This window comes from Coffea arabica, chromosome 11c (genome assembly GCF_036785885.1).
Source record: "Coffea arabica cultivar ET-39 chromosome 11c, Coffea Arabica ET-39 HiFi, whole genome shotgun sequence".
In the NCBI taxonomy this organism is placed as follows: Eukaryota; Viridiplantae; Streptophyta; class Magnoliopsida; order Gentianales; family Rubiaceae; genus Coffea; species Coffea arabica.
In genome coordinates this window covers 19,989,663-20,007,785 of record NC_092330.1, presented here as the reverse complement: position 1 = coordinate 20,007,785, position 18,123 = coordinate 19,989,663, and the positions used below count along the sequence as shown (strand labels likewise).

General features: G+C 43.8%; 5 non-coding genes and 15 pseudogenes across 5 annotated transcripts; all 20 read right to left on the bottom strand.

Moving 5' to 3' along the window:
• Positions 1–491: 491 nt before the first annotated feature.
• LOC140019413 (5S ribosomal RNA) lies at positions 492–609 on the bottom strand (annotated as a pseudogene).
• A 925-nt stretch (positions 610–1,534) lies between these two features.
• On the bottom strand, positions 1,535–1,652 carry LOC140018562 (5S ribosomal RNA; annotated as a pseudogene).
• A 925-nt stretch (positions 1,653–2,577) lies between these two features.
• On the bottom strand, positions 2,578–2,695 carry LOC140019412 (5S ribosomal RNA; annotated as a pseudogene).
• Positions 2,696–3,622: 927 nt separating this feature from the next.
• Positions 3,623–3,740, bottom strand: LOC140018561 (5S ribosomal RNA; annotated as a pseudogene).
• Positions 3,741–4,665: 925 nt separating this feature from the next.
• On the bottom strand, positions 4,666–4,783 carry LOC140018560 (5S ribosomal RNA; annotated as a pseudogene).
• Positions 4,784–5,194: 411 nt separating this feature from the next.
• On the bottom strand, positions 5,195–5,313 carry LOC140017306 (5S ribosomal RNA). The gene has a single exon (XR_011823617.1). It is a non-coding gene; the product is annotated as a 5S ribosomal RNA (ribosomal RNA).
• Positions 5,314–6,240: 927 nt separating this feature from the next.
• On the bottom strand, positions 6,241–6,358 carry LOC140019411 (5S ribosomal RNA; annotated as a pseudogene).
• A 925-nt stretch (positions 6,359–7,283) lies between these two features.
• On the bottom strand, positions 7,284–7,401 carry LOC140018559 (5S ribosomal RNA; annotated as a pseudogene).
• Positions 7,402–7,812: 411 nt separating this feature from the next.
• LOC140017663 (5S ribosomal RNA) lies at positions 7,813–7,931 on the bottom strand. Its single transcript, XR_011823970.1, has one exon. It is a non-coding gene; the product is annotated as a 5S ribosomal RNA (ribosomal RNA).
• Positions 7,932–8,858: 927 nt separating this feature from the next.
• On the bottom strand, positions 8,859–8,976 carry LOC140019410 (5S ribosomal RNA; annotated as a pseudogene).
• A 925-nt stretch (positions 8,977–9,901) lies between these two features.
• On the bottom strand, positions 9,902–10,019 carry LOC140019409 (5S ribosomal RNA; annotated as a pseudogene).
• A 411-nt stretch (positions 10,020–10,430) lies between these two features.
• LOC140017991 (5S ribosomal RNA) lies at positions 10,431–10,549 on the bottom strand. Its single transcript, XR_011824296.1, has one exon. It is a non-coding gene; the product is annotated as a 5S ribosomal RNA (ribosomal RNA).
• Positions 10,550–11,476: 927 nt separating this feature from the next.
• On the bottom strand, positions 11,477–11,594 carry LOC140019408 (5S ribosomal RNA; annotated as a pseudogene).
• Positions 11,595–12,521: 927 nt separating this feature from the next.
• On the bottom strand, positions 12,522–12,639 carry LOC140018558 (5S ribosomal RNA; annotated as a pseudogene).
• A 925-nt stretch (positions 12,640–13,564) lies between these two features.
• Positions 13,565–13,682, bottom strand: LOC140018557 (5S ribosomal RNA; annotated as a pseudogene).
• Positions 13,683–14,607: 925 nt separating this feature from the next.
• On the bottom strand, positions 14,608–14,725 carry LOC140018555 (5S ribosomal RNA; annotated as a pseudogene).
• Positions 14,726–15,136: 411 nt separating this feature from the next.
• Positions 15,137–15,255, bottom strand: LOC140017295 (5S ribosomal RNA). Its single transcript, XR_011823606.1, has one exon. It is a non-coding gene; the product is annotated as a 5S ribosomal RNA (ribosomal RNA).
• Positions 15,256–16,182: 927 nt separating this feature from the next.
• Positions 16,183–16,300, bottom strand: LOC140019407 (5S ribosomal RNA; annotated as a pseudogene).
• A 925-nt stretch (positions 16,301–17,225) lies between these two features.
• On the bottom strand, positions 17,226–17,343 carry LOC140018554 (5S ribosomal RNA; annotated as a pseudogene).
• A 411-nt stretch (positions 17,344–17,754) lies between these two features.
• LOC140017284 (5S ribosomal RNA) lies at positions 17,755–17,873 on the bottom strand. Its single transcript, XR_011823595.1, has one exon. It is a non-coding gene; the product is annotated as a 5S ribosomal RNA (ribosomal RNA).
• Between the last annotated feature and the right edge of the window lie 250 nt (positions 17,874–18,123).

Genomic DNA, 18,123 nt, shown 5'->3' with positions numbered 1-18,123 from the left:
AGGGGGTCACCTAGGGGTGTCAACGGGCCGGGTCCGGGCCGGAATTCATTATTCCGGACCCGGACCCGGAGCCGACCCGTTTACCCGACGGGTCTTTTATTCGGTGTTCCGGATCCGGACCCGGCGAGTCTCGGATCCGGGTCGGGTCTACCCGAACAAATTTGCCAAAATTTATAATTTCTAACAAAAAAGAGAAAAAGATATATTTGTAAACTAATTTCTAGCTAATGCAAAGAAAAAACCAAATAAGAAAATAAATCAAATTGATTTTACTCAAATACATCATCCTAATCAAATTATATTGATAATATATATTTTTTATAAATTGTTAAATCATTTATATCCGGATCCGGGTCTAGTACGGGTCGGAATACTATATTCCGTATCCGACCCGTTTTTTTGTTTGAAAAAACGGATCCGGATCCGGATAACGGAATTAAATCCCTACCCATACCAGCAAAAATTTCAGGGATCCGATCCGGATCCGGGTGTAGACCCGACCCGTTGACCGGCCTAGGGTCACCCATCCTAGTACTACTGTCGCCCAAGCACGCTTAACTTCGAAGTTCTGATGGGATCCGGTGCATTAGTGCTGGTATGATCGCACCCGCCATGTTCCTTTCGCTTTATTCTTTTAAACTGCCACGTCCTGTGAAGCAGTTTGGCTTTTCTGGACCCGAATTCATTCTAAGCGTCAATTCATGAATTTCCTCTTATCCTTTTATTTATTTACTTTTATATTTTTTTCTTGTTGCTTTGCACCTTTTTTTTCCCTCGTCGCACAACTCTCAATTATCCTGAAATTGATCCTTCACGCTTGCGCTTATGCATTTGCGCCGACAACTTTGACCGACGATCCGGGCTTCGATCCAGCCGTACCGTTCCTGACTTGTCTCGCGCCTTCAGATCCGCCTTCATGCTTCGATGAGAAGCAAAATATAAAGCAATCGTTCCGACGGAGCTAAATTACTACAGCATAAAGAACGAAGGGGAAATTTGGATTTCGAAACAAAAAAGGGAGGGGTGAAACACGAGGATTTCCCAGGGGGTCACCTAGGGGTGTCAACGGGCCGGGTCCGGGCCGGAATTCATTATTCCGGAGCCGGACCCGGATCCGACCCGTTTACCCGACGGGTCTTTTATTCTGTGTTCCGGATCCGGACCCGGCGAGTCTCGGATCCGGGTCGGGTCTACCCGAACAAATTTGCCAAAATTTATAATTTCTAACAAAAAAGAGAAAAAAATATATTTGTAAACTAATTTCTAACTAATGCAAAGAAAAAACCAAATAAGAAAATAAATCAAATTGATTTTACTCAAATACATCATCCTAATCAAATTATATTGATAATATATATTTTTTATAAATTATTAAATCATTTATATCCGGATCCGGGTCTAATACGGGTCGGAATACTATATTCCGTATCCGACCCATTTTTTTGTTTGAAAAAACGGATCCGGATCCGGATAACGGAATTAAATCCCTACCCATACCCGAAAAAATTTCAGCGATCCGATCCGGATCCGGGTCTAGACCCGACCCGTTGACAGGCCTAGGGTCACCCATCCTAGTACTACTGTCGCCCAAGCACGCTTAACTTCGGAGTTCTGATGGGATCCGGTGCATTAGTGCTGGTATGATCGCACCCGCCATGTTCCTTTCGCTTTATTCTTTTAAACTGCCACGTCCTGTGAAGCAGTTTGGCTTTTCTGGACCCGAATTCATTCTAAGCGTCAATTCATGAATTTCCTCTCATCCTTTTATTTATTTACTTTTATATTTTTTTCTTGTTGCTTTGCACCTTTTTTTTCCCTCGTCGCACAACTCTCAATTATCCTGAAATTGATCCTTCACGCTTGCGCTTATACATTTGCGCCGACAACTTTGACCGACGATCCGGGCTTCGATCCAGCCGTACCGTTCCTGACTTGTCTCGCGCCTTCAGATCCGCCTTCATGCTTCGATGAGAAGCAAAATATAAAGCAATCGTTCCGACGGAGCTAAATTACTACAGCATAAAGAACGAAGGGGAAATTTGGATTTCGAAACAAAAAAGGGAGGGGTGCAACACGAGGATTTCCCAGGGGGTCACCTAGGGGTGTCAACGGGCCGGGTCCGGGCCGGAATTCATTATTCCGGACCCGGACCCGGATCCGACCCGTTTACCCGACGGGTCTTTTATTCTGTGTTCCGGATCCGGACCCGGCGAGTCTCGGATCCGGGTCGGGTCTACCCGAACAAATTTGCCAAAATTTATAATTTCTAACAAAAAAGAGAAAAAAATATATTTGTAAACTAATTTCTAACTAATGCAAAGAAAAAACCAAATAAGAAAATAAATCAAATTGATTTTACTCAAATACATCATCCTAATCAAATTATATTGATAATATATATTTTTTATAAATTATTAAATCATTTATATCCGGATCCGGGTCTAATACGGGTCGGAATACTATATTCCGTATCCGACCCGTTTTTTTGTTTGAAAAAACGGATCCGGATCCGGATAACGGAATTAAATCCCTACCCATACCCGAAAAAATTTCAGCGATCCGATCCGGATCCGGGTCTAGACCCGACCCGTTGACCGGCCTAGGGTCACCCATCCTAGTACTACTGTCGCCCAAGCACGCTTAACTTCGAAGTTCTGATGGGATCCGGTGCATTAGTGCTGGTATGATCGCACCCGCCATGTTCCTTTCGCTTTATTCTTTTAAACTGCCCCGTCCTGTGAAGCAGTGTGGCTTTTCTGGACCCGAATTCATTTTAAGCGTCAATTCAAGAATTTCCCCTCATCCTTTTATTTATTTACTTTTACATTTTTTTCTTGTTGATTTGCACCATTTTTTTTTCCCTCGTCGCGCAACTCTCAATTATTCTGAAATTGATCCTTCACGCTTGCACTTATACATTTGCGCCGACAACTTTGACCGACGATCCGGGTTTCGATCCAGCCGTACCGTTCCTGACTTGTCTCGCGCCTTCAGATCCGCCTTCATGCTTCGATGAGAAGCAAAATATAAAGCAATCGTTCCGACGGAGCTAAATTACTACAGCATAAAGAACGAAGGGGAAATTTGGATTTCGAAACAAAAAAGGGAGGGGTGCAACACGAGGATTTCCCAGGGGGTCACCTAGGGGTGTCAACGGGCCGGGTCCGGGCCGGAATTCATTATTCCGGACCCGGACCCGGATCCGACCCGTTTACCCGACGGGTCTTTTATTCGGTGTTCCGGATCCGGACCCGGCGAGTCTCGGATCCGGGTCGGGTCTACCCGAACAAATTTGCCAAAATTTATAATTTCTAACAAAAAAGAGAAAAAAATATATTTGTAAACTAATTTCTAACTAATGCAAAGAAAAAACCAAATAAGAAAATAAATCAAATTGATTTTACTCAAATACATCATCCTAATCAAATTATATTGATAATATATATTTTTTATAAATTATTAAATCATTTGTATCCGGATCCGGGTCTAATACGGGTCGGAATACTATATTCCGTATCCGACCCGTTTTTTTGTTTGAAAAAACGGATCCGGATCCGGATAACGGAATTAAATCCCTACCCATACCCGAAAAAATTTCAGCGATCCGATCCGGATCCGGGTCTAGACCCGACCCGTTGACAGGCCTAGGGTCACCCATCCTAGTACTACTGTCGCCCAAGCACGCTTAACTTCGGAGTTCTGATGGGATCCGGTGCATTAGTGCTGGTATGATCGCACCCGCCATGTTCCTTTCGCTTTATTCTTTTAAACTGCCACGTCCTGTGAAGCAGTTTGGCTTTTCTGGACCCGAATTCATTCTAAGCGTCAATTCATGAATTTCCTCTCATCCTTTTATTTATTTACTTTTATATTTTTTTCTTGTTGCTTTGCACCTTTTTTTTCCCTCGTCGCACAACTCTCAATTATCCTGAAATTGATCCTTCACGCTTCCGCTTATACATTTGCGCCGACAACTTTGACCGACGATCCGGGCTTCGATCCAGCCGTACCGTTCCTGACTTGTCTCGCGCCTTCAGATCCGCCTTCATGCTTCGATGAGAAGCAAAATATCAAGCAATCGTTCCGACGGAGCTAAATTACTACAGCATAAAGAACGAAGGGGAAATTTGGATTTCGAAACAAAAAAGGGAGGGGTGCAACACGAGGACTTCCCAGGGGGTCACCTAGGGGTGTCAACGGGCCGGGTCCGGGCCGGAATTCATTATTCCGGACCCGGACCCGGATCCGACCCGTTTACCCGACGGGTCTTTTATTCGGTGTTCCGGATCCGGACCCGGCGAGTCTCGGATCCGGGTCGGGTCTACCCGAACAAATTTGCCAAAATTTATAATTTCTAACAAAAAAGAGAAAAAAATATATTTGTAAACTAATTTCTAACTAATGCAAAGAAAAAACCAAATAAGAAAATAAATCAAATTGATTTTACTCAAATACATCATCCTAATCAAATTATATTGATAATATATATTTTTTATAAATTATTAAATCATTTATATCCGGATCCGGGTCTAATACGGGTCGGAATACTATATTCCGTATCCGACCCGTTTTTTTGTTTGAAAAAACGGATCCGGATCCGGATAACGGAATTAAATCCCTACCCATACCCGAAAAAATTTCAGCGATCCGATCCGGATCCGGGTCTAGACCCGACCCGTTGACAGGCCTAGGGTCACCCATCCTAGTACTACTGTCGCCCAAGCACGCTTAACTTCGGAGTTCTGATGGGATCCGGTGCATTAGTGCTGGTATGATCGCACCCGCCATGTTCCTTTCGCTTTATTCTTTTAAACTGCCACGTCCTGTGAAGCAGTTTGGCTTTTCTGGACCCGAATTCATTCTAAGCGTCAATTCATGAATTTCCTCTCATCCTTTTATTTATTTACTTTTATATTTTTTTCTTGTTGCTTTGCACCTTTTTTTTCCCTCGTCGCACAACTCTCAATTATCCTGAAATTGATCCTTCACGCTTCCGCTTATACATTTGCGCCGACAACTTTGACCGACGATCCGGGCTTCGATCCAGCCGTACCGTTCCTGACTTGTCTCGCGCCTTCAGATCCGCCTTCATGCTTCGATGAGAAGCAAAATATCAAGCAATCGTTCCGACGGAGCTAAATTACTACAGCATAAAGAACGAAGGGGAAATTTGGATTTCGAAACAAAAAAGGGAGGGGTGCAACACGAGGACTTCCCAGGGGGTCACCCATCCTAGTACTACTCTCGCCCAAGCACGCTTAACTTCGGAGTTCTGATGGGATCCGGTGCATTAGTGCTGGTATGATCGCACCCGCCATGTTCCTTTCGCTTTATTCTTTTAAACTGCCCCGTCCTGTGAAGCAGTGTGGCTTTTCTGGACCCGAATTCATTTTAAGCGTCAATTCAAGAATTTCCCCTCATCCTTTTATTTATTTACTTTTACATTTTTTTCTTGTTGATTTGCACCATTTTTTTTTCCCTCGTCGCGCAATTCTCAATTATCCTGAAATTGATCCTTCACGCTTGCGCTTATACATTTGCGCCGACAACTTTGACCGACGATCCGGGCTTCGATCCAGCCGTACCGTTCCTGACTTGTCTCGCGCCTTCAGATCCGCCTTCATGCTTCGATGAGAAGCAAAATATAAAGCAATCGTTCCGACGGAGCTAAATTACTACAGCATAAAGAACGAAGGGAAAATTTGGATTTCGAAACAAAAAAGGGAGGGGTTCAACACGAGGATTTCCCAGGGGGTCACCTAGGGGTGTCAACGGGCCGGGTCCGGGCCGGAATTCATTATTCCGGACCCGGACCCGGAGCCGACCCGTTTACCCGACGGGTCTTTTATTCGGTGTTCCGGATCCGGACCCGGCGAGTCTCGGATCCGGGTCGGGTCTACCCGAACAAATTTGCCAAAATTTATAATTTCTAACAAAAAAGAGAAAAAGATATATTTGTAAACTAATTTCTAGCTAATGCAAAGAAAAAACCAAATAAGAAAATAAATCAAATTGATTTTACTCAAATACATCATCCTAATCAAATTATATTGATAATATATATTTTTTATAAATTATTAAATCATTTATATCCGAATCCGGGTCTAATACGGGTCGGAATACTATATTCCGTATCCGACCCGTTTTTTTGTTTGAAAAAACGGATCCGGATCCGGATAACGGAATTAAATCCCTACCCATACCCGCAAAAATTTCAGGGATCCGATCCGGATCCGGGTGTAGACCCGACCCGTTGACCGGCCTAGGGTCACCCATCCTAGTACTACTGTCGCCCAAGCACGCTTAACTTCGAAGTTCTGATGGGATCCGGTGCATTAGTGCTGGTATGATCGCACCCGCCATGTTCCTTTCGCTTTATTCTTTTAAACTGCCACGTCCTGTGAAGCAGTTTGGCTTTTCTGGACCCGAATTCATTCTAAGCGTCAATTCATGAATTTCCTCTCATCCTTTTATTTATTTACTTTTATATTTTTTTCTTGTTGCTTTGCACCTTTTTTTTCCCTCGTCGCACAACTCTCAATTATCCTGAAATTGATCCTTCACGCTTGCGCTTATGCATTTGCGCCGACAACTTTGACCGACGATCCGGGCTTCGATCCAGCCGTACCGTTCCTGACTTGTCTCGCGCCTTCAGATCCGCCTTCATGCTTCGATGAGAAGCAAAATATAAAGCAATCGTTCCGACGGAGCTAAATTACTACAGCATAAAGAACGAAGGGGAAATTTGGATTTCGAAACAAAAAAGGGAGGGGTGCAACACGAGGATTTCCCAGGGGGTCACCTAGGGGTGTCAACGGGCCGGGTCCGTGCCGGAATTCATTATTCCGGACCCGGACCCGGATCCGACCCGTTTACCCGACGGGTCTTTTATTCTGTGTTCCGGATCCGGACCCGGCGAGTCTCGGATCCGGGTCGGGTCTACCCGAACAAATTTGCCAAAATTTATAATTTCTAACAAAAAAGAGAAAAAAATATATTTGTAAACTAATTTCTAACTAATGCAAAGAAAAAACCAAATAAGAAAATAAATCAAATTGATTTTACTCAAATACATCATCCTAATCAAATTATATTGATAATATATATTTTTTATAAATTATTAAATCATTTATATCCGGATCCGGGTCTAATACGGGTCGGAATACTATATTCCGTATCCGACCCATTTTTTTGTTTGAAAAAACCGATCCGGATCCGGATAACGGAATTAAATCCCTACCCATACCCGAAAAAATTTCAGCGATCCGATCCGGATCCGTGTCTAGACCCGACCCGTTGACAGGCCTAGGGTCACCCATCCTAGTACTACTGTCGCCCAAGCACGCTTAACTTCGGAGTTCTGATGGGATCCGGTGCATTAGTGCTGGTATGATCGCACCCGCCATGTTCCTTTCGCTTTATTCTTTTAAACTGCCACGTCCTGTGAAGCAGTTTGGCTTTTCTGGACCCGAATTCATTCTAAGCGTCAATTCATGAATTTCCTCTCATCCTTTTATTTATTTACTTTTATATTTTTTTCTTGTTGCTTTGCACCTTTTTTTTCCCTCGTCGCACAACTCTCAATTATCCTGAAATTGATCCTTCACGCTTGCGCTTATACATTTGCGCCGACAACTTTGACCGACGATCCGGGCTTCGATCCAGCCGTACCGTTCCTGACTTGTCTCGCGCCTTCAGATCCGCCTTCATGCTTCGATAAGAAGCAAAATATAAAGCAATCGTTCCGACGGAGCTAAATTACTACAGCATAAAGAACGAAGGGGAAATTTGGATTTCGAAACAAAAAAGGGAGGGGTGCAACACGAGGATTTCCCAGTGGGTCACCCATCCTAGTACTACTCTCGCCCAAGCACGCTTAACTTCGGAGTTCTGATGGGATCCGGTGCATTAGTGCTGGTATGATCGCACCCGCCATGTTCCTTTCGCTTTATTCTTTTAAACTGCCCCGTCCTGTGAAGCAGTGTGGCTTTTCTGGACCCGAATTCATTTTAAGCGTCAATTCAAGAATTTCCCCTCATCCTTTTATTTATTTACTTTTACATTTTTTTCTTGTTGATTTGCACCATTTTTTTTTCCCTCGTCGCGCAACTCTCAATTATTCTGAAATTGATCCTTCACGCTTGCACTTATACATTTGCGCCGACAACTTTGACCGACGATCCGGGTTTCGATCCAGCCGTACCGTTCCTGACTTGTCTCGCGCCTTCAGATCCGCCTTCATGCTTCGATGAGAAGCAAAATATAAACCAATCGTTCCGACGGAGCTAAATTACTACAGCATAAAGAACGAAGGGGAAATTTGGATTTCGAAACAAAAAAGGGAGGGGTGCAACACGAGGATTTCCCAGGGGGTCACCTAGGGGTGTCAACGGGCCGGGTCCGGGCCGGAATTCATTATTCCGGACCCGGACCCGGAGCCGACCCGTTTACCCGACGGGTCTTTTATTCGGTGTTCCGGATCCGGACCCGGCGAGTCTCGGATCCGGGTCGGGTCTACCCGAACAAATTTGCCAAAATTTATAATTTCTAACAAAAAAGAGAAAAAGATATATTTGTAAACTAATTTCTAGCTAATGCAAAGAAAAAACCAAATAAGAAAATAAATCAAATTGATTTTACTCAAATACATCATCCTAATCAAATTATATTGATAATATATATTTTTTATAAATTGTTAAATCATTTATATCCGGATCCGGGTCTAGTACGGGTCGGAATACTATATTCCGTATCCGACCCGTTTTTTTGTTTGAAAAAACGGATCCGGATCCGGATAACGGAATTAAATCCCTACCCATACCAGCAAAAATTTCAGGGATCCGATCCGGATCCGGGTGTAGACCCGACCCGTTGACCGGCCTAGGGTCACCCATCCTAGTACTACTGTCGCCCAAGCACGCTTAACTTCGAAGTTCTGATGGGATCCGGTGCATTAGTGCTGGTATGATCGCACCCGCCATGTTCCTTTCGCTTTATTCTTTTAAACTGCCACGTCCTGTGAAGCAGTTTGGCTTTTCTGGACCCGAATTCATTCTAAGCGTCAATTCATGAATTTCCTCTTATCCTTTTATTTATTTACTTTTATATTTTTTTCTTGTTGCTTTGCACCTTTTTTTTCCCTCGTCGCACAACTCTCAATTATCCTGAAATTGATTCTTCACGCTTGCGCTTATACATTTGCGCCGACAACTTTGACCGACGAACCGGGCTTCGATCCAGCCGTACCGTTCCTGACTTGTCTCGCGCCTTCAGATCCGCCTTCATGCTTCGATGAGAAGCAAAATATAAAGCAATCGTTCCGACGGAGCTAAATTACTACAGCATAAAGAACGAAGGGAAAATTTGGATTTCGAAACAAAAAAGGGAGGGGTGCAACACGAGGATTTCCCAGGGGGTCACCTAGGGGTGTCAACGGGCCGGGTCCGGGCCGGAATTCATTATTCCGGAGCCGGACCCGGATCCGACCCGTTTACCCGACGGGTCTTTTATTCGGTGTTCCGGATCCGGACCCGGCGAGTCTCGGATCCGGGTCGGGTCTACCCGAACAAATTTGCCAAAATTTATAATTTCTAACAAAAAAGAGAATAAGATATATTTGTAAACTAATTTCTAGCTAATGCAAAGAAAAAACCAAATAAGAAAATAAATCAAATTGATTTTACTCAAATACATCATCCTAATCAAATTATATTGATAATATATATTTTTTATAAATTATTAAATCATTTATATCCGGATCCGGGTCTAGTACGGGTCGGAATATTATATTCCGTATCCGACCCGTTTTTTTGTTTGAAAAAACGGATCCGGATCCGGATAACGGAATTAAATCCCTACCCATACCAGCAAAAATTTCAGGGATCCGATCCGGATCCGGGTGTAGACCCGACCCGTTGACCGGCCTAGGGTCACCCATCCTAGTACTACTGTCGCCCAAGCACGCTTAACTTCGAAGTTCTGATGGGATCCGGTGCATTAGTGCTGGTATGATCGCACCCGCAAGGTTCCTTTCGCTTTATTCTTTTAAACTGCCACGTCCTGTGAAGCAGTTTGGCTTTTCTGGACCCGAATTCATTCTAAGCGTCAATTCATGAATTTCCTCTTATCCTTTTATTTATTTACTTTTATATTTTTTTCTTGTTGCTTTGCACCTTTTTTTTCCCTCGTCGCACAACTCTCAATTATCCTGAAATTGATCCTTCACGCTTGCGCTTATACATTTGCGCCGACAACTTTGACCGACGATCCGGGCTTCGATCCAGCCGTACCGTTCCTGACTTGTCTCGCGCCTTCAGATCCGCCTTCATGCTTCGATAAGAAGCAAAATATAAAGCAATCGTTCCGACGGAGCTAAATTACTACAGCATAAAGAACGAAGGGGAAATTTGGATTTCGAAACAAAAAAGGGAGGGGTGCAACACGAGGACTTCCCAGGGGGTCACCCATCCTAGTACTACTCTCGCCCAAGCATGCTTAACTTCGGAGTTCTGATGGGATCCGGTGCATTAGTGCTGATATGATCGCACCCACCATGTTCCTTTCGCTTTATTCTTTTAAACTGCCCCGTCCTGTGAAGCAGTGTGGCTTTTCTGGACCCGAATTCATTTTAAGCGTCAATTCAAGAATTTCCCCTCATCCTTTTATTTATTTACTTTTACATTTTTTTCTTGTTGATTTGCACCATTTTTTTTTCCCTCGTCGCGCAACTCTCAATTATCCTGAAATTGATCCTTCACGCTTGCACTTATACATTTGCGCCGACAACTTTGACCGACGATCCGGGCTTCGATCCAGCCGTACCGTTCCTGACTTGTCTCGCGCCTTCAGATCCGCCTTCATGCTTCGATGAGAAGCAAAATATAAAGCAATCGTTCCGACGGAGCTAAATTACTACAGCATAAAGAACGAAGGGGAAATTTGGATTTCGAAACAAAAAAGGGAGGGGTGCAACACGAGGATTTCCCAGGGGGTCACCTAGGGGTGTCAACGGGCCGGGTCCGGGCCGGAATTCATTATTCCGGACCCGGACCCGGATCCGACCCGTTTACCCGACGGGTCTTTTATTCTGTGTTCCGGATCCGGACCCGGCGAGTCTCGGATCCGGGTCGGGTCTACCCGAACAAATTTGCCAAAATTTATAATTTCTAACAAAAAAGAGAAAAAAATATATTTGTAAACTAATTTCTAACTAATGCAAAGAAAAAACCAAATAAGAAAATAAATCAAATTGATTTTACTCAAATACATCATCCTAATCAAATTATATTGATAATATATATTTTTTATAAATTATTAAATCATTTATATCCGGATCCGGGTCTAATACGGGTCGGAATACTATATTCCGTATCCGACCCGTTTTTTTGTTTGAAAAAACGGATCCGGATCCGGATAACGGAATTAAATCCCTACCCATACCCGAAAAAATTTCAGCGATCCGATCCGGATCCGGGTCTAGACCCGACCCGTTGACCGGCCTAGGGTCACCCATCCTAGTACTACTGTCGCCCAAGCACGCTTAACTTCGAAGTTCTGATGGGATCCGGTGCATTAGTGCTGGTATGATCGCACCCGCCATGTTCCTTTCGCTTTATTCTTTTAAACTGCCCCGTCCTGTGAAGCAGTGTGGCTTTTCTGGACACGAATTCATTTTAAGCGTCAATTCAAGAATTTCCCCTCATCCTTTTATTTATTTACTTTTACATTTTTTTCTTGTTGATTTGCACCATTTTTTTTTCCCTCGTCGCGCAACTCTCAATTATTCTGAAATTGATCCTTCACGCTTGCACTTATACATTTGCGCCGACAACTTTGACCGACGATCCGGGTTTCGATCCAGCCGTACCGTTCCTGACTTGTCTCGCGCCTTCAGATCCGCCTTCATGCTTCGATGAGAAGCAAAATATAAAGCAATCGTTCCGACGGAGCTAAATTACTACAGCATAAAGAACGAAGGGGAAATTTGGATTTCGAAACAAAAAAGGGAGGGGTGCAACACGAGGATTTCCCAGGGGGTCACCTAGGGGTGTCAACGGGCCGGGTCCGGGCCGGAATTCATTATTCCGGACCCGGACCCGGATCCGACCCGTTTACCCGACGGGTCTTTTATTCGGTGTTCCGGATCCGGACCCGGCGAGTCTCGGATCCGGGTCGGGTCTACCCGAACAAATTTGCCAAAATTTATAATTTCTAACAAAAAAGAGAAAAAAATATATTTGTAAACTAATTTCTAACTAATGCAAAGAAAAAACCAAATAAGAAAATAAATCAAATTGATTTTACTCAAATACATCATCCTAATCAAATTATATTGATAATATATATTTTTTATAAATTATTAAATCATTTGTATCCGGATCCGGGTCTAATACGGGTCGGAATACTATATTCCGTATCCGACCCGTTTTTTTGTTTGAAAAAACGGATCCGGATCCGGATAACGGAATTAAATCCCTACCCATACCCGAAAAAATTTCAGCGATCCGATCCGGATCCGGGTCTAGACCCGACCCGTTGACAGGCCTAGGGTCACCCATCCTAGTACTACTGTCGCCCAAGCACGCTTAACTTCGGAGTTCTGATGGGATCCGGTGCATTAGTGCTGGTATGATCGCACCCGCCATGTTCCTTTCGCTTTATTCTTTTAAACTGCCACGTCCTGTGAAGCAGTTTGGCTTTTCTGGACCCGAATTCATTCTAAGCGTCAATTCATGAATTTCCTCTCATCCTTTTATTTATTTACTTTTATATTTTTTTCTTGTTGCTTTGCACCTTTTTTTTCCCTCGTCGCACAACTCTCAATTATCCTGAAATTGATCCTTCACGCTTCCGCTTATACATTTGCGCCGACAACTTTGACCGACGATCCGGGCTTCGATCCAGCCGTACCGTTCCTGACTTGTCTCGCGCCTTCAGATCCGCCTTCATGCTTCGATGAGAAGCAAAATATCAAGCAATCGTTCCGACGGAGCTAAATTACTACAGCATAAAGAACGAAGGGGAAATTTGGATTTCGAAACAAAAAAGGGAGGGGTGCAACACGAGGACTTCCCAGGGGGTCACCTAGGGGTGTCAACGGGCCGGGTCCGGGCCGGAATTCATTATTCCGGACCCGGACCCGGATCCGACCCGTTTACCCGACGGGTCTTTTATTCGGTGTTCCGGATCCGGACCCGGCGAGTCTCGGATCCGGGTCGGGTCTACCCGAACAAATTTGCCAAAATTTATAATTTCTAACAAAAAAGAGAAAAAAATATATTTGTAAACTAATTTCTAACTAATGCAAAGAAAAAACCAAATAAGAAAATAAATCAAATTGATTTTACTCAAATACATCATCCTAATCAAATTATATTGATATTATATATTTTTTATAAATTATTAAATCATTTATATCCGGATCCGGGTCTAATACGGGTCGGAATACTATATTCCGTATCCGACCCGTTTTTTTGTTTGAAAAAACGGATCCGGATCCGGATAACGGAATTAAATCCCTACCCATACCCGAAAAAATTTCAGCGATCCGATCCGGATCCGGGTCTAGACCCGACCCGTTGACAGGCCTAGGGTCACCCATCCTAGTACTACTGTCGCCCAAGCACGCTTAACTTCGGAGTTCTGATGGGATCCGGTGCATTAGTGCTGGTATGATCGCACCCGCCATGTTCCTTTCGCTTTATTCTTTTAAACTGCCACGTCCTGTGAAGCAGTTTGGCTTTTCTGGACCCGAATTCATTCTAAGCGTCAATTCATGAATTTCCTCTCATCCTTTTATTTATTTACTTTTATATTTTTTTCTTGTTGCTTTGCACCTTTTTTTTCCCTCGTCGCACAACTCTCAATTATCCTGAAATTGATCCTTCACGCTTCCGCTTATACATTTGCGCCGACAACTTTGACCGACGATCCGGGCTTCGATCCAGCCGTACCGTTCCTGACTTGTCTCGCGCCTTCAGATCCGCCTTCATGCTTCGATGAGAAGCAAAATATCAAGCAATCGTTCCGACGGAGCTAAATTACTACAGCATAAAGAACGAAGGGGAAATTTGGATTTCGAAACAAAAAAGGGAGGGGTGCAACACGAGGACTTCCCAGGGGGTCACCTAGGGGTGTCAACGGGCCGGGTCCGGGCCGGAATTCATTATTCCGGACCCGGACCCGGATCCGACCCGTTTACCCGACGGGTCTTTTATTCGGTGTTCCGGATCCGGACCCGGCGAGTCTCGGATCCGGGTCGGGTCTACCCGAACAAATTTGCCAAAATTTATAATTTCTAACAAAAAAGAGAAAAAAATATATTTGTAAACTAATTTCTAACTAATGCAAAGAAAAAACCAAATAAGAAAATAAATCAAATTGATTTTACTCAAATACATCATCCTAATCAAATTATATTGATAATATATATTTTTTATAAATTATTAAATCATTTATATCCGGATCCGGGTCTAATACGGGTCGGAATACTATATTCCGTATCCGACCCGTTTTTTTGTTTGAAAAAACGGATCCGGATCCGGATAACGGAATTAAATCCCTACCCATACCCGAAAAAATTTCAGCGATCCGATCCGGATCCGGGTCTAGACCCGACCCGTTGACAGGCCTAGGGTCACCCATCCTAGTACTACTGTCGCCCAAGCACGCTTAACTTCGGAGTTCTGATGGGATCCGGTGCATTAGTGCTGGTATGATCGCACCCGCCATGTTCCTTTCGCTTTATTCTTTTAAACTGCCACGTCCTGTGAAGCAGTTTGGCTTTTCTGGACCCGAATTCATTCTAAGCGTCAATTCATGAATTTCCTCTCATCCTTTTATTTATTTACTTTTATATTTTTTTCTTGTTGCTTTGCACCTTTTTTTTCCCTCGTCGCACAACTCTCAATTATCCTGAAATTGATCCTTCACGCTTCCGCTTATACATTTGCGCCGACAACTTTGACCGACGATCCGGGCTTCGATCCAGCCGTACCGTTCCTGACTTGTCTCGCGCCTTCAGATCCGCCTTCATGCTTCGATGAGAAGCAAAATATCAAGCAATCGTTCCGACGGAGCTAAATTACTACAGCATAAAGAACGAAGGGGAAATTTGGATTTCGAAACAAAAAAGGGAGGGGTGCAACACGAGGACTTCCCAGGGGGTCACCCATCCTAGTACTACTCTCGCCCAAGCACGCTTAACTTCGGAGTTCTGATGGGATCCGGTGCATTAGTGCTGGTATGATCGCACCCGCCATGTTCCTTTCGCTTTATTCTTTTAAACTGCCCCGTCCTGTGAAGCAGTGTGGCTTTTCTGGACCCGAATTCATTTTAAGCGTCAATTCAAGAATTTCCCCTCATCCTTTTATTTATTTACTTTTACATTTTTTTCTTGTTGATTTGCACCATTTTTTTTTCCCTCGTCGCGCAATTCTCAATTATCCTGAAATTGATCCTTCACGCTTGCGCTTATACATTTGCGCCGACAACTTTGACCGACGATCCGGGCTTCGATCCAGCCGTACCGTTCCTGACTTGTCTCGCGCCTTCAGATCCGCCTTCATGCTTCGATGAGAAGCAAAATATAAAGCAATCGTTCCGACGGAGCTAAATTACTACAGCATAAAGAACGAAGGGAAAATTTGGATTTCGAAACAAAAAAGGGAGGGGTTCAACACGAGGATTTCCCAGGGGGTCACCTAGGGGTGTCAACGGGCCGGGTCCGGGCCGGAATTCATTATTCCGGACCCGGACCCGGAGCCGACCCGTTTACCCGACGGGTCTTTTATTCGGTGTTCCGGATCCGGACCCGGCGAGTCTCGGATCCGGCTCGGGTCTACCCGAACAAATTTGCCAAAATTTATAATTTCTAACAAAAAAGAGAAAAAGATATATTTGTAAACTAATTTCTAGCTAATGCAAAGAAAAAACCAAATAAGAAAATAAATCAAATTGATTTTACTCAAATACATCATCCTAATCAAATTATATTGATAATATATATTTTTTATAAATTATTAAATCATTTATATCCGAATCCGGGTCTAATACGGGTCGGAATACTATATTCCGTATCCGACCCGTTTTTTTGTTTGAAAAAACGGATCCGGATCCGGATAACGGAATTAAATCCCTACCCATACCCGCAAAAATTTCAGGGATCCGATCCGGATCCGGGTGTAGACCCGACCCGTTGACCGGCCTAGGGTCACCCATCCTAGTACTACTGTCGCCCAAGCACGCTTAACTTCGAAGTTCTGATGGGATCCGGTGCATTAGTGCTGGTATGATCGCACCCGCCATGTTCCTTTCGCTTTATTCTTTTAAACTGCCACGTCCTGTGAAGCAGTTTGGCTTTTCTGGACCCGAATTCATTCTAAGCGTCAATTCATGAATTTCCTCTCATCCTTTTATTTATTTACTTTTATATTTTTTTCTTGTTGCTTTGCACCTTTTTTTTCCCTCGTCGCACAACTCTCAATTATCCTGAAATTGATCCTTCACGCTTGCGCTTATGCATTTGCGCCGACAACTTTGACCGACGATCCGGGCTTCGATCCAGCCGTACCGTTCCTGACTTGTCTCGCGCCTTCAGATCCGCCTTCATGCTTCGATGAGAAGCAAAATATAAAGCAATCGTTCCGACGGAGCTAAATTACTACAGCATAAAGAACGAAGGGGAAATTTGGATTTCGAAACAAAAAAGGGAGGGGTGCAACACGAGGATTTCCCAGGGGGTCACCTAGGGGTGTCAACGGGCCGGGTCCGTGCCGGAATTCATTATTCCGGACCCGGACCCGGATCCGACCCGTTTACCCGACGGGTCTTTTATTCTGTGTTCCGGATCCGGACCCGGCGAGTCTCGGATCCGGGTCGGGTCTACCCGAACAAATTTGCCAAAATTTATAATTTCTAACAAAAAAGAGAAAAAAATATATTTGTAAACTAATTTCTAACTAATGCAAAGAAAAAACCAAATAAGAAAATAAATCAAATTGATTTTACTCAAATACATCATCCTAATCAAATTATATTGATAATATATATTTTTTATAAATTATTAAATCATTTATATCCGGATCCGGGTCTAATACGGGTCGGAATACTATATTCCGTATCCGACCCATTTTTTTGTTTGAAAAAACCGATCCGGATCCGGATAACGGAATTAAATCCCTACCCATACCCGAAAAAATTTCAGCGATCCGATCCGGATCCGTGTCTAGACCCGACCCGTTGACAGGCCTAGGGTCACCCATCCTAGTACTACTGTCGCCCAAGCACGCTTAACTTCGGAGTTCTGATGGGATCCGGTGCATTAGTGCTGGTATGATCGCACCCGCCATGTTCCTTTCGCTTTATTCTTTTAAACTGCCACGTCCTGTGAAGCAGTTTGGCTTTTCTGGACCCGAATTCATTCTAAGCGTCAATTCATGAATTTCCTCTCATCCTTTTATTTATTTACTTTTATATTTTTTTCTTGTTGCTTTGCACCTTTTTTTTCCCTCGTCGCACAACTCTCAATTATCCTGAAATTGATCCTTCACGCTTGCGCTTATACATTTGCGCCGACAACTTTGACCGACGATCCGGGCTTCGATCCAGCCGTACCGTTCCTGTCTTGTCTCGCGCCTTCAGATCCGCCTTCATGCTTCGATAAGAAGCAAAATATAAAGCAATCGTTCCGACGGAGCTAAATTACTACAGCATAAAGAACGAAGGGGAAATTTGGATTTCGAAACAAAAAAGGGAGGGGTGCAACACGAGGACTTCCCAGGGGGTCACCCATCCTAGTACTACTCTCGCCCAAGCACGCTTAACTTCGGAGTTCTGATGGGATCCGGTGCATTAGTGCTGGTATGATCGCACCCGCCATGTTCCTTTCGCTTTATTCTTTTAAACTGCCCCGTCCCGTGAAGCAGTGTGGCTTTTCTGGACCCGAATTCATTTTAAGCGTCAATTCAAGAATTTCCCCTCATCCTTTTATTTATTTACTTTTACATTTTTTTCTTGTTGATTTGCACCATTTTTTTTCCCTCGTCGCGCAACTCTCAATTATCCTGAAATTGATCCTTCACGCTTGCGCGTATACATTTGCGCCGACAACTTTGACCGACGATC